Source organism: Marmota flaviventris, chromosome 12, assembly GCF_047511675.1.
Source record: "Marmota flaviventris isolate mMarFla1 chromosome 12, mMarFla1.hap1, whole genome shotgun sequence".
Taxonomy (NCBI): domain Eukaryota; kingdom Metazoa; phylum Chordata; class Mammalia; order Rodentia; family Sciuridae; genus Marmota; species Marmota flaviventris.
The window spans coordinates 73,412,366-73,422,782 of record NC_092509.1 but is presented as its reverse complement, the minus strand read 5'-3'; the positions used below and the strand labels follow the sequence as shown (position 1 = coordinate 73,422,782).

At 38.0% G+C, this 10,417-nt stretch overlaps 1 pseudogene; it reads left to right on the top strand.

Annotated features, from left to right (window-relative positions):
• The first annotated feature begins 6,832 nt into the window (after positions 1-6,832).
• On the top strand, positions 6,833-8,623 carry LOC114092112 (large ribosomal subunit protein eL39-like; annotated as a pseudogene).
• Positions 8,624-10,417: the final 1,794 nt, after the last annotated feature.

Here is a 10,417-nt window from a genome sequence, read left to right as displayed (position 1 = left end):
ACTTAGCATTCTCCACCACTAAGGAACATCCTTCAAAATATTCTGTGTGAAGGTCCATGAACCATGAAGTTTTCCCGCCTGTTTGGTATAAGGAGGAACTATTTACTGTTCTATGTGAACACTGGTCATTGTTCCTTCTAATCCTTTCTGGGTGGATCTTTTCCTATCCTCAGTCATTTTTTTCCCATTCCTGCATTTAGGATTCAGTTGAATATCCAAGAACTACTCCCCAAGTCCTCCTGAGCTCTCTTTCCAGGTAGTTCTTTCATCATCAGTAGTTATCCTGTTCTCTGCTGACTTGTGATTCTATTTCCTTCACTCAGGCAGTCTGTCAATCTCTACCTGGGCTCCTCCTCCCTGTACTACATCTGAAAAATTCTCAAGGCAGTGAACTGGACCAACTGTCCACCTCATTTGTTTTCTATCTTTCAGAGATAATTGTTATTCATTACCTGCTCTCTAGAGATTTGAACATTATTCATCTTTTGGATTTGGCTATTTCCCAGGAAGGTAAATTCAGGCATTATTACTCATTCTCAATTGGAAGCACAAGTCCACATGTAACAATATTAATTTTTAAAAATAAGCTTTAAGAAAAACATAATATTTAGGAATAAGTAAGGTCATTACATAAAACTTAAGTAATTTTATGTAGAAACTTAAACAGCAACTAGTTTAATTTACTGAGATATGAAATTCAGAATATGAAGGACTTCCTGTCACAGAGTACAAATGCTTTTACCAACAAGCAATAAATTAAATATTCATAAATAAAATATTGGCTTATTGAATGTCACAAAATATTGATACATGATATAGGTAGCTGGGGACACAAAAACAGACACTTAGGTTTGAGGATGACATGACTACTATAAAGAATATATGAGGGGCTGGGGTTGCGGTTCCGTGGTAGAGCGCTTACCTAGCATGTGTGAGGCACTGAGTTAGATTCTCAGCGCCACATACAAAATAAACAAAATAAAGGCGTTGTGTCCATCGATAACTAATAAAATATATATGAAGGGGTTGGGGGTATGGCTCAGTGGTGGAGCATTTGCTTAACATGTTTGAGGCACTGGGTTTAATCCTCAGCACCATATTAAAATAAATAACTAAATAAAAATTAAGGTATTGCCACTACAACTAAAATAATTATTTTAAAAAAAGAATATATGAAGTTGGACTAGGATGTAGCTCAGTGGTAGAGTGTGTGTCTAGCATGCCTGATGCCGTGGATTCCACCCTAAGTATTGCAAAAAAAGAATATATAAAGAACTCATACAAATTAATAATAAAACCCCATAGAAAAATGGCTCAGGATTTAGCAGACATTTCACAAAAGAAGGAACATGAATGCTGAATAAACATAAAAAGATGCTCAATTTCCCAGTAATTAGGGAAATGCTAATTAAAGCAACAGTGATTCTGTGGTGTATCTAGCATATTTGACACCTGGAGTAATGAATTTTTAACGCCCCCTCCTCTATGCAACAAAACCATTGTCAGTAACAATCATGAACTGAAGCTATATGTGGTATGGAAGGCATTGTATATATTTCAAAATAGATATGAACATTACTTCACTGCCTCTATTTTATTTTTTATGCTTTTACAATTGTCTTGAGCTTCACTGGGTCAATGTCATTTAAAGTTGGTTCCCCACTTCAAATATCTTTACAAGATGCAGAATAATTATGAGCAAATACAGTCATGACTAAGATCCTCTGTGTTACTGCTAACGCAATAAAATCAAAAGCAGAACTATTTACTCTATATTATTTATACCCACCTAGTAGTTTCAATTTTGATCCTTTGAAATTAGTTTGATATATTAATATTTAATGACATGGTTGACTAATAATTAATAAATGAATTTTTATGAACCCACAATTTTTTTTTCTTAACTCATATTTCAGTTTAAAAGTTAAGAATTAAAACGAATAAATTTCAATTGTAAGGCTACTTTTCAAATTTAGCCAGACATTTCACATGGGAACTAAAGTTTGCACTTACTAAAAAAAATAGAATTCAAAGTTTACACTCCATTTTACTGTTTTAAATATTAAACACAAATAAATACTCAAGTGGTCACATAGGATGACAAAACTGAAATAACTCACATTCTCTCTCTTTGCTTTTCCAGTCACTGTGCTGTCCTTGTTTATTTCAAATCTACTGTTTAAACACGGAGTGTAGTGCCACAGGAGCTAGAGATATGGTCCGTGCAGGAGCCAGAGCAAACATTCAGGCCATTGTAAACTTACTTTTGAAATGAAGGTGGGTAGCTGAATCCTTGTGTATTGAGAGGCAACTGCATAACAGAGAGTTTTCCAATTTAACTTTCCTGTAAAATGGAATGTTCTTGAAAAGACAAGGAGTGAATGTGTTAATTTTGAAGCTTCCATAATATTAGTATTAGTAGTATTTGTAATTAGTATGTAATGTTAGTAATATTAGTATTATTAGTAGTTGTCAACAACAACTGTGATAGGGCAGGTTTACTCACTTGGGCAATAGGGTGGATATTGTTAGTTCATTGGAAATAATCTAAAACTGATGTCTGAAAGTCTGTGTAGACCAGGAGTCAGGGAAATGGCTTGTCTGCCAACGCCAGTTCCATAGCCTAAAGGAACCAGCAGAACTGGGCAATTAGGCCAGTGGGGCCGGTGAGCAGCAATAGCCGTGGCTATGAGGACAGAGTAAGGGGCAGCTCTGGTAGAGATAGCTGAAAAGTAATTAGTGCATCAGAAAATCCACTTAGGCATTAAGTTAAATGACATCTCCAGATGAGGGAGACCAGCATTCTGATTTTAAAGGACACATATTTTAAGTGGATTAAGAAAGGAAATTATTTTAAATGCAGGAAGGTATATAATTAACCCGGGGACCCTGGCTGCAGTAAGACATTGTTCAGGGAAAGGACTAAAGGAAATTCAGAGCACATTAGGCATATGACTGAATAAACAGGGCAGCCCCATCTCCATGGGAATATTGTTCTTTGAATAAATTTCAATTTGTGGGGCAACAAAGCATTGTGGGGGATAGGCTGAAGGCAGGCTTGGGCTCCTCAGATGCAGACTTGATGAAAATACCCTTAAATGTGCTTGCAGGAGCAATGGCTATTTCTTTGCTTAAAGGTATTTGGATGCTAGAGACAGGCATGTGTTCCACATCAATCAGAGACCATGATTTGAATTCCCCAAAACAGGGTGTGGAAAAAAAAGAGTATAGGGAATCCCTTCCCTGGAGAGTCTAGAGACCACCAACTACAAGAGATAGGCTTACAACAGGAAATAGGCGACAAAGACTGGATGGTTGGGAAACTGAATGACTCATATGCATCACCTGACCTGTTACTTTTATCTCTTATCTTATAAAGCAGATAAGAATTTTATTGAATTTGTTTAATGTTGTATCCCCAACACCTAATAAAACAGTGCTTGGCATTGCATGAATGAATTCTGCTTTGACAGGCAATATACAACAGCTCAGTTGGGGTGGGGGCTGACCTATTAGTGGGTCAAAGGTCAGAGCTGATAATTACAAAATCTTTGCCAATTTAATTCAATGCATGTATGGTGCAGATTTGATTGATTGCTTTGCAAGGTACAGTGGAAACTGGGTAGAGTTAGGCCAACACATCTGGGCTATACCTTTTCCTTTCTGGAGATGTCCCTGAGCGAAAATGAAATTTAATACCAAGAAATATCTCTTTTTCTTTTAGGTCTTCTCATGTTTAGATACCTTTGGAGGACAGATACTATGAAGAGATAAACCATAAGATGGTCATGAAGACACTAGTAAGAAAGTCTCAAACTAAAAATCTTAGCATAATTGCAGGTTGGTAATTCAATGGGGACTTTGTTATCAAAAAGAAAATTATAGGAGTGATGGAAGTATGTCTCCCCAATATATGTAGCCCTACTTTGCCTCCTTCTCACCCTCAAGTTACAAGTGATAGTTGGAGCCTGGAATGCTGTGTCTTTTAGGTCACCCCACTCTTGCTCTATGCCAACCATATAGACTAGGTCACTCAAGATAAAGTGAGACTCTTCCATAAATTACAGAGGATGTATTTAGTAGAAATCTAGTAAAATCCAAAGAAAAGCTCATAGTTGTTCCAATTTTGCATGGCAGTTTTTGGATACTTGATTGTTTTGTTTTCTTCCCCATATTCATATAAAGAATATCAAATTAGAGTTAAAATAAACCAGAGAGAGTTTAAGAAGTGGTGGGAAGACCACATTATGGGCACAAGATGTATCAGGATCTGGCAATCTTTGTGTCTGAATAGAGGCAACAGCTTCCTTCCTCCGGGGATGAGTGGTATGTGTTTGGCTTTTTTCCTTTTATTTTTAAAGCAAAGTCTCTTCATCCCCTTGGCTGGGCAGGTATCCAGAATGTTGCAGCAAAAATTTAATGCAATCCTTAGAATCAGCAAGATAAAAAGTTAAGTCCAAGCAATGCCCACTCAATAGCTGTGCAATGTCGGTTAAGCCACACAGCCCCCAGATTCAGTGTTTCCACTTGTTCTTTCAAAGTTTTGTACCCATTGGCCTGGAAGTTCATCTCAGCTCCCAGTAAAGAGAAATTCATTCTGAATATAAGCCCTACTTTCCTGGAAGGAAATTGCATGGTAATTTAAAGGCAGTGAGATATGGAGTTAAAAAGATCACTGCTTCTGTCTGATCAGTCCTAAGATCTGATTCTAAGTCTTTTCTAATTCTAGGTCATCTGAATATTACTTAATCGTATGATGGTGGTTAGGACCAACTGAGATCAAATCCTGTTCTAAGTCAAAGTGCTTAGAACGGATTTGATACAAATAAGGGGTTTAATGTGTAGACAAAAGCCAGGTTGTCCCAGAGATGGGGAGTCATTTCTACACTGGCCACTGGGCAGAGTGTCCACACTGCGTTGCTTGCAGATCACGGGCTGACTGAATTTAACCTTGTTCAGAGCCAAATGCACCCGTCCCTGCCAGAGCAGGTGTACTCCTGAGAGACTCCAAGATCTCTGGCCAGGCACTATGCAGTAATAAGCTACAACTCTCTGGAGCATTGAACTTCAGATCCAATCTATAAATAACTCTCCAGAGTGTAAGAAAGTATTCCAAGGGTGAGGAGGGCAGTTGTTGAGAGAAGGAAGGTAAAGGTGGAGAAGAAGAAGACAGGAAAAGCATCTTTGAGATCGTGTTGAATCAACAGGAATGGAATTCAAAGAAGCAAATTTCTATCCAAAACCACTCGAGAAACATGATGTGAATTGGTCATGTCTTGTTTTGTTTCTTTTTCAATCGAAAAGTTGATCAGATCACTGCTTCTGTCTGATCAAAAACAAGATGTACACCTGAGAAAAATGAATAGCCTGCTGTTGAGTGAAATGTTTTTAAATGGGGGTTTGATTTTGATTAGTTTGCCTTGCTGTGCTTCAGGGGGAGCTTCCGCCTTCTCTCTACAATGGCCAAGGCTCCCCTTGGCTACCTAGGCATGATTAATATTTGAGGTCAGAGTCTGGCCTGTAGAAATCTAACCCAGCTTCATATTAGCATCTTTAAGACTTCCAGGCAAATGAATACTCATGTGCACGCAGGGGTTAGATATGCACACAAGTGCTCCAGGAATGAAGGTAGAGCCACGTGGAAGGATTGATGTTTGCAGCCTCAAAGTCAAGGGAATTCAAAACTAAGCCCCAAAGAGCTGTGGGGAGTCACCAGGGTTGCACAGGATTAAGATATGCAGGGCAGCTCCTCACCCAGGAAGACAAGATAGCAACCTGGGAAAAATTTATGCTGGAACAAGGTCATCGCAGCTGATTCTCTCCAAAATCCCAATAAACTGCTGTATCTGCCCAAGTAAAACTTGCTTGGCAAGTAGCAGGTAGCTGGATATACAGGGCAATACTAGTGGAGACTATTCTGCAGCCTCATAATTCAGTATATTGGCAAGAGCAGATTGTGATTTTTTTTCCTTCTCTTTCTGAAAAGCCTTCCCTTTTAAACAAAGCCTCTATTAATCAGAACTTCAGATCACACATGGCAATCAATTCAAACTGTTTAGGGCATTTACAGTAATTGATCTGCTACAAGTTCTTCACAAGTGGATTGCACTATACATACACATGTACTTTTCAAAGAATTCAAAAGCCATTAGGATGTTCTTAACTCCTATCTGATAGTCTGAGGGCCATTGACAGTACATGATCATCAGAAATCAGATGGGCCAACTACAGGGGGTATTTTGATTAGAGAGGAGAAGAAATTTCCTCTGAATGAGAATTGTGAATCCTGGAAATGAGGGTTGAGGAAGGCTAAGTAAACTTTATGATCACAATCATGAGAGTTGCCATGATGTACCAAATATTTCATATACAGTTATTATATCACCAAATACAAAACCAAGTAAAGGTCTTAATATTCTTTACCCTGAGATTGGGAAATTGAGGTTAAATGGTTAAGTTCTTTGCCCAGGGTAACACAATAACCACAGCAACTTAGTGCTGGAATTGTGATTTGAACTCAAGTTCAAGTCCCAAACCAGTGTGCTCTGGTTTTCATCCTCCTGTCCCACATGAACAGATGGATATCTGTTCCCCAGATGATTTTAAGGTATGCTTGCCTTGATCATGTATGGCTGTGATTTTTAAGTCTTTTCTTCTTGATTACAGTGTGGGTGTCTTTGTTGGAATAAAGAGTCCCCACAAAAGCAGAAAGGTGTTCCTTTAAAATGAAAGACTAAAAGATGGAGCGCTTGGGAAGGGTGAGGGCATTTAAAGCAATGGTATGTGAGGGTGTCTAAGCAGCAAGAAGAACCCAAGGGAGGAAATAGTTCATATGAACTCCAATGCAGTGAAGGCAGTCAGAGCCCATACCACCATGCTGAAAACAGTCACATGCAGAATGGGGGATAGAATGGGCTTGATCTTATGGTCCCATTGGGCATTCTAGCAATGAGTGGTAAACCACTCTCATGACCATTCTTGGATGGTTTCCCAGTTGAGAGTTCTTTTCTACTCACTCAGAATCAGTCTGAGCCATTATGCCTGTGTTATAGAGCCCAGTGTTATAGTACTGGCCCAAATCTTAATTTTTCTGATAGTGATTCAATTAACTGAAGATAAAAAATTTTTATTCATCACCCTATACAGATATGAAACACCAAACTCTAAATTTGATGCCAGAGCCGGTATTTTAATACTATACTATATCATGTGACCTCCTGTGGGGGAATGGGCTGTCACAAGACCAATTCCTTGAAGAAATTAAGTTGAATTTCTCTTTCTACTGCTGCCTCACTGACTTTAAAAGATTACCAATAAATAAAATAAGCATGAAGCTCAAAATAGACCATACACTAAAACATAAAATTTAAAACTAAAATACTTCTAGAGAAAACATAGAAGAATCTTTGTAACCTTGGGCTAAGCAAAGATTCCTTAGATATGACATCAAAAGCATCATCTACAAAAGAAAACATTCATAAACTGGACTTTTAAAAAAATGGAAAACTTTTGTTTTCCAACAGACACTGTTAACAGGATAAAAAGACAAGCTGCAGAATAGGAGAAAATATTTATAAAACACAAAGGATTTGGATCTAGAATGTATGAAACTCTCCAAATTCAATAATAAGAAAACAAACTACTCAATAAAAATTGGACAACATATTTTTAAAAGACATTAGGGAAAATACAAGTTAAAAAACACAATTGAGATATCACTACACAACTACTAAAATAATTGAAATTTAAAAAGGAAAAACAAAACCAAACACCTTACAATACCAAACACTAGAAAATATGCAGAACACCTGGAACTCTCATGCAACATTGGTAAGAATGCAGATTGATAGAGCTATTGTGGAAAACACCTTTGCAACTTCTTATACAATTAAATATATATTTACCAAATGGTCCAGCAACCTCACTCCTGGTATTTACTTAAGAAAAATGAAAATTTCTTTTAACAGAAAACCCATATGCAAATGTTCACAGCAGCCTTATTAATAACTACCCCAAACTTGAAAAAATATGAACATTATTCAACTGATGAATATATAGATTGTGGTACATACACACAATGGACTACTACTTAGCAACACACCACTGACATACATGAATCTCAGCATGGATGAATCTCAATTGCACAGTACAAAAAAATTAAAAAGTTACACACTGGGCCATTCCAATTATTGGACATTCTGAAAAGGGAAGCACTACAGAAAAAAGATCAATTGGGGGTTAGAGGTCAACAAACCCCCATTAGGCATATAGGGAAAATTTGTGGTTGATATCAAAAATTTCTACATCTTCAATGTAGTAGTGTTTATGCATAAGTGTTTTGACATTTGTATGCCTTTGTAAAACTATACAACAGTATACCAGAAAGAGAATTGTATTTCAATAAGAGAATAAGAGAGGCTCTCTTCTTTTCTCTGCCTTCATGGTGTGTGTTCTCAACTCCGTTCCTTTTCGTGACATCTCATAGACTTTCAGGATCAAGTGATTAGTAGCCAAGAAACAGAAGCAACATTGACCCATTCCCCAAAGGATTCTGATGAAAACTGGTGATATCAGGTACAACTCTAAGAGGAGACATTGGAGAAAAGTCAAACTGGGTCTATAAAGGATTGCACATGAAATAGCACCCATATTTATTATATTATCAGTTTTATGGTTTAGATATGAGGCGTCCCCCAAAAGTTCATGCATGAGACAGTGCAAAATGTTCAGATGTGAAATTATTAGATTATGTGAGATAGCCTGGATGGTAACTATAGGCAGGTAAGGAGTGGCTGGAGGCATAGAAAACTGGAGGCTTGTCTTTAGGGTTTATATTCTATCCCTGGTGAGCAGAGCTTTTTGCCTCTCTGTTGCCCATGTGGTGAGTTGCTGTCCTCTGCCAGGCCCTGCCACCATGATGTTCTGTCTCACTTTCAGTCCAGAGTTAATGGAATTTTCCAACCATGGACTGAACCTCAGAAATTAGGAGCCAAAATAAACTTTTCCTCTTCTAAGTTGTTCTTGTCAGGTCTTTTGGTCACACTGATGAAAGAGCTAACTAAAACGATCAGGGTCACTGTCACTTTACAATGCTGAGCTAAAAATGTCACCACGGGACAGTTGGACATGTTTTATTGGGAATATGATTTTTCTTTTTGTCTCCAGTAGATTGGTTCAGCAATAAATGTGTGAAACCTTTTATTTGAAAAATGAAGGAAGGACAAGGAAGACTGGGAGACAGAGGAAGAAAAGCAGTGTGGCATGTCTATAATAGCAGCATCAAACCAAGCAGAGTGCTCTGAGGAGAAGGCAACCATTGTGGCAGGTGAAGTTTGGTGACAACTTAGGCAATGGCTGAGCCAGCATTCCCACTGAGAATGAGTCAGCTGCTTATCCTCACCAGGATTGTCATTTATTTCAGCCCCAAAGTCTTAATACATTTAAGCTGTCGATAAAGGGAATTTCTGAGAAAATGCAGGCGGGAGCCAACAACTAATTTAAAGCATTAGCACTTCACCACCTGCATTAATGGCTGGTCAAGGAGGAAGAGATACAGCTTTCCTGACATTTGCTTTATAGATAGAACTGAGGTTTCTAGGACCTCCATTGACAAGAGGGAGAAATAAATGTCCATGAACCTGGTCTAATAGATTCCCTGTAACTTAAGCAATGGCCTCTAAATTATCTAGCCTCTATTCTATGCACATGCCATTTCTTTTTTCTTTTATAGCTTCTGACTTTTCCCTTTAAAGGACACTTGATATTCTTTCCTTCCCAGTCACCATGTGAACTGGGCCAAGGGAGAAGGGGAACAAAAAAGGAAATGATTCTCAGTATTGCCAATGGATCAAGGGAACAAAATGGAGGAAACATCTCTGCAGCCACCAGAAAGAGCATGTGTTCACAGAGAATGCATTGATACAATGGATGGTAAATAGGAATCATATACATTTACTTTGGTGCTAGAGGAAAAGATGGGTTCAGTCTACAGATATGAGGCCTGAGCACTGTTGGCTTGTCAAAGGACCCCAAAATATAATTTCTAGGTGTTCCTGCCAAGTGAGCCACTTGACATCCTTGGCAGATAAAAATCACATGTTAAAAGAGGCAGTAGACGTGGCCAAATGTTTAGGCCCAGGAGTCAGAAAGATGTGAATTCAAGTTCTGGATTCACTGTTCATGTGCTGTGTTAAACTGCTCTTAGCCCTGATATCTTTATTACATGGGGACACAATAGAAGCTATGTTATAGAGCTGTTTTATAGGTATAAAAAATGCTAGCATAACACCTGTGTGGCCATGCTCAATAGCTTTCTAAATTATTTTTTAATGCCTGATTTGATCTTGACTGTGTATATTCAGACACATTCCATATATGGCTGGAAAAAATTACCCATTGAATTCAGATCCTATATACA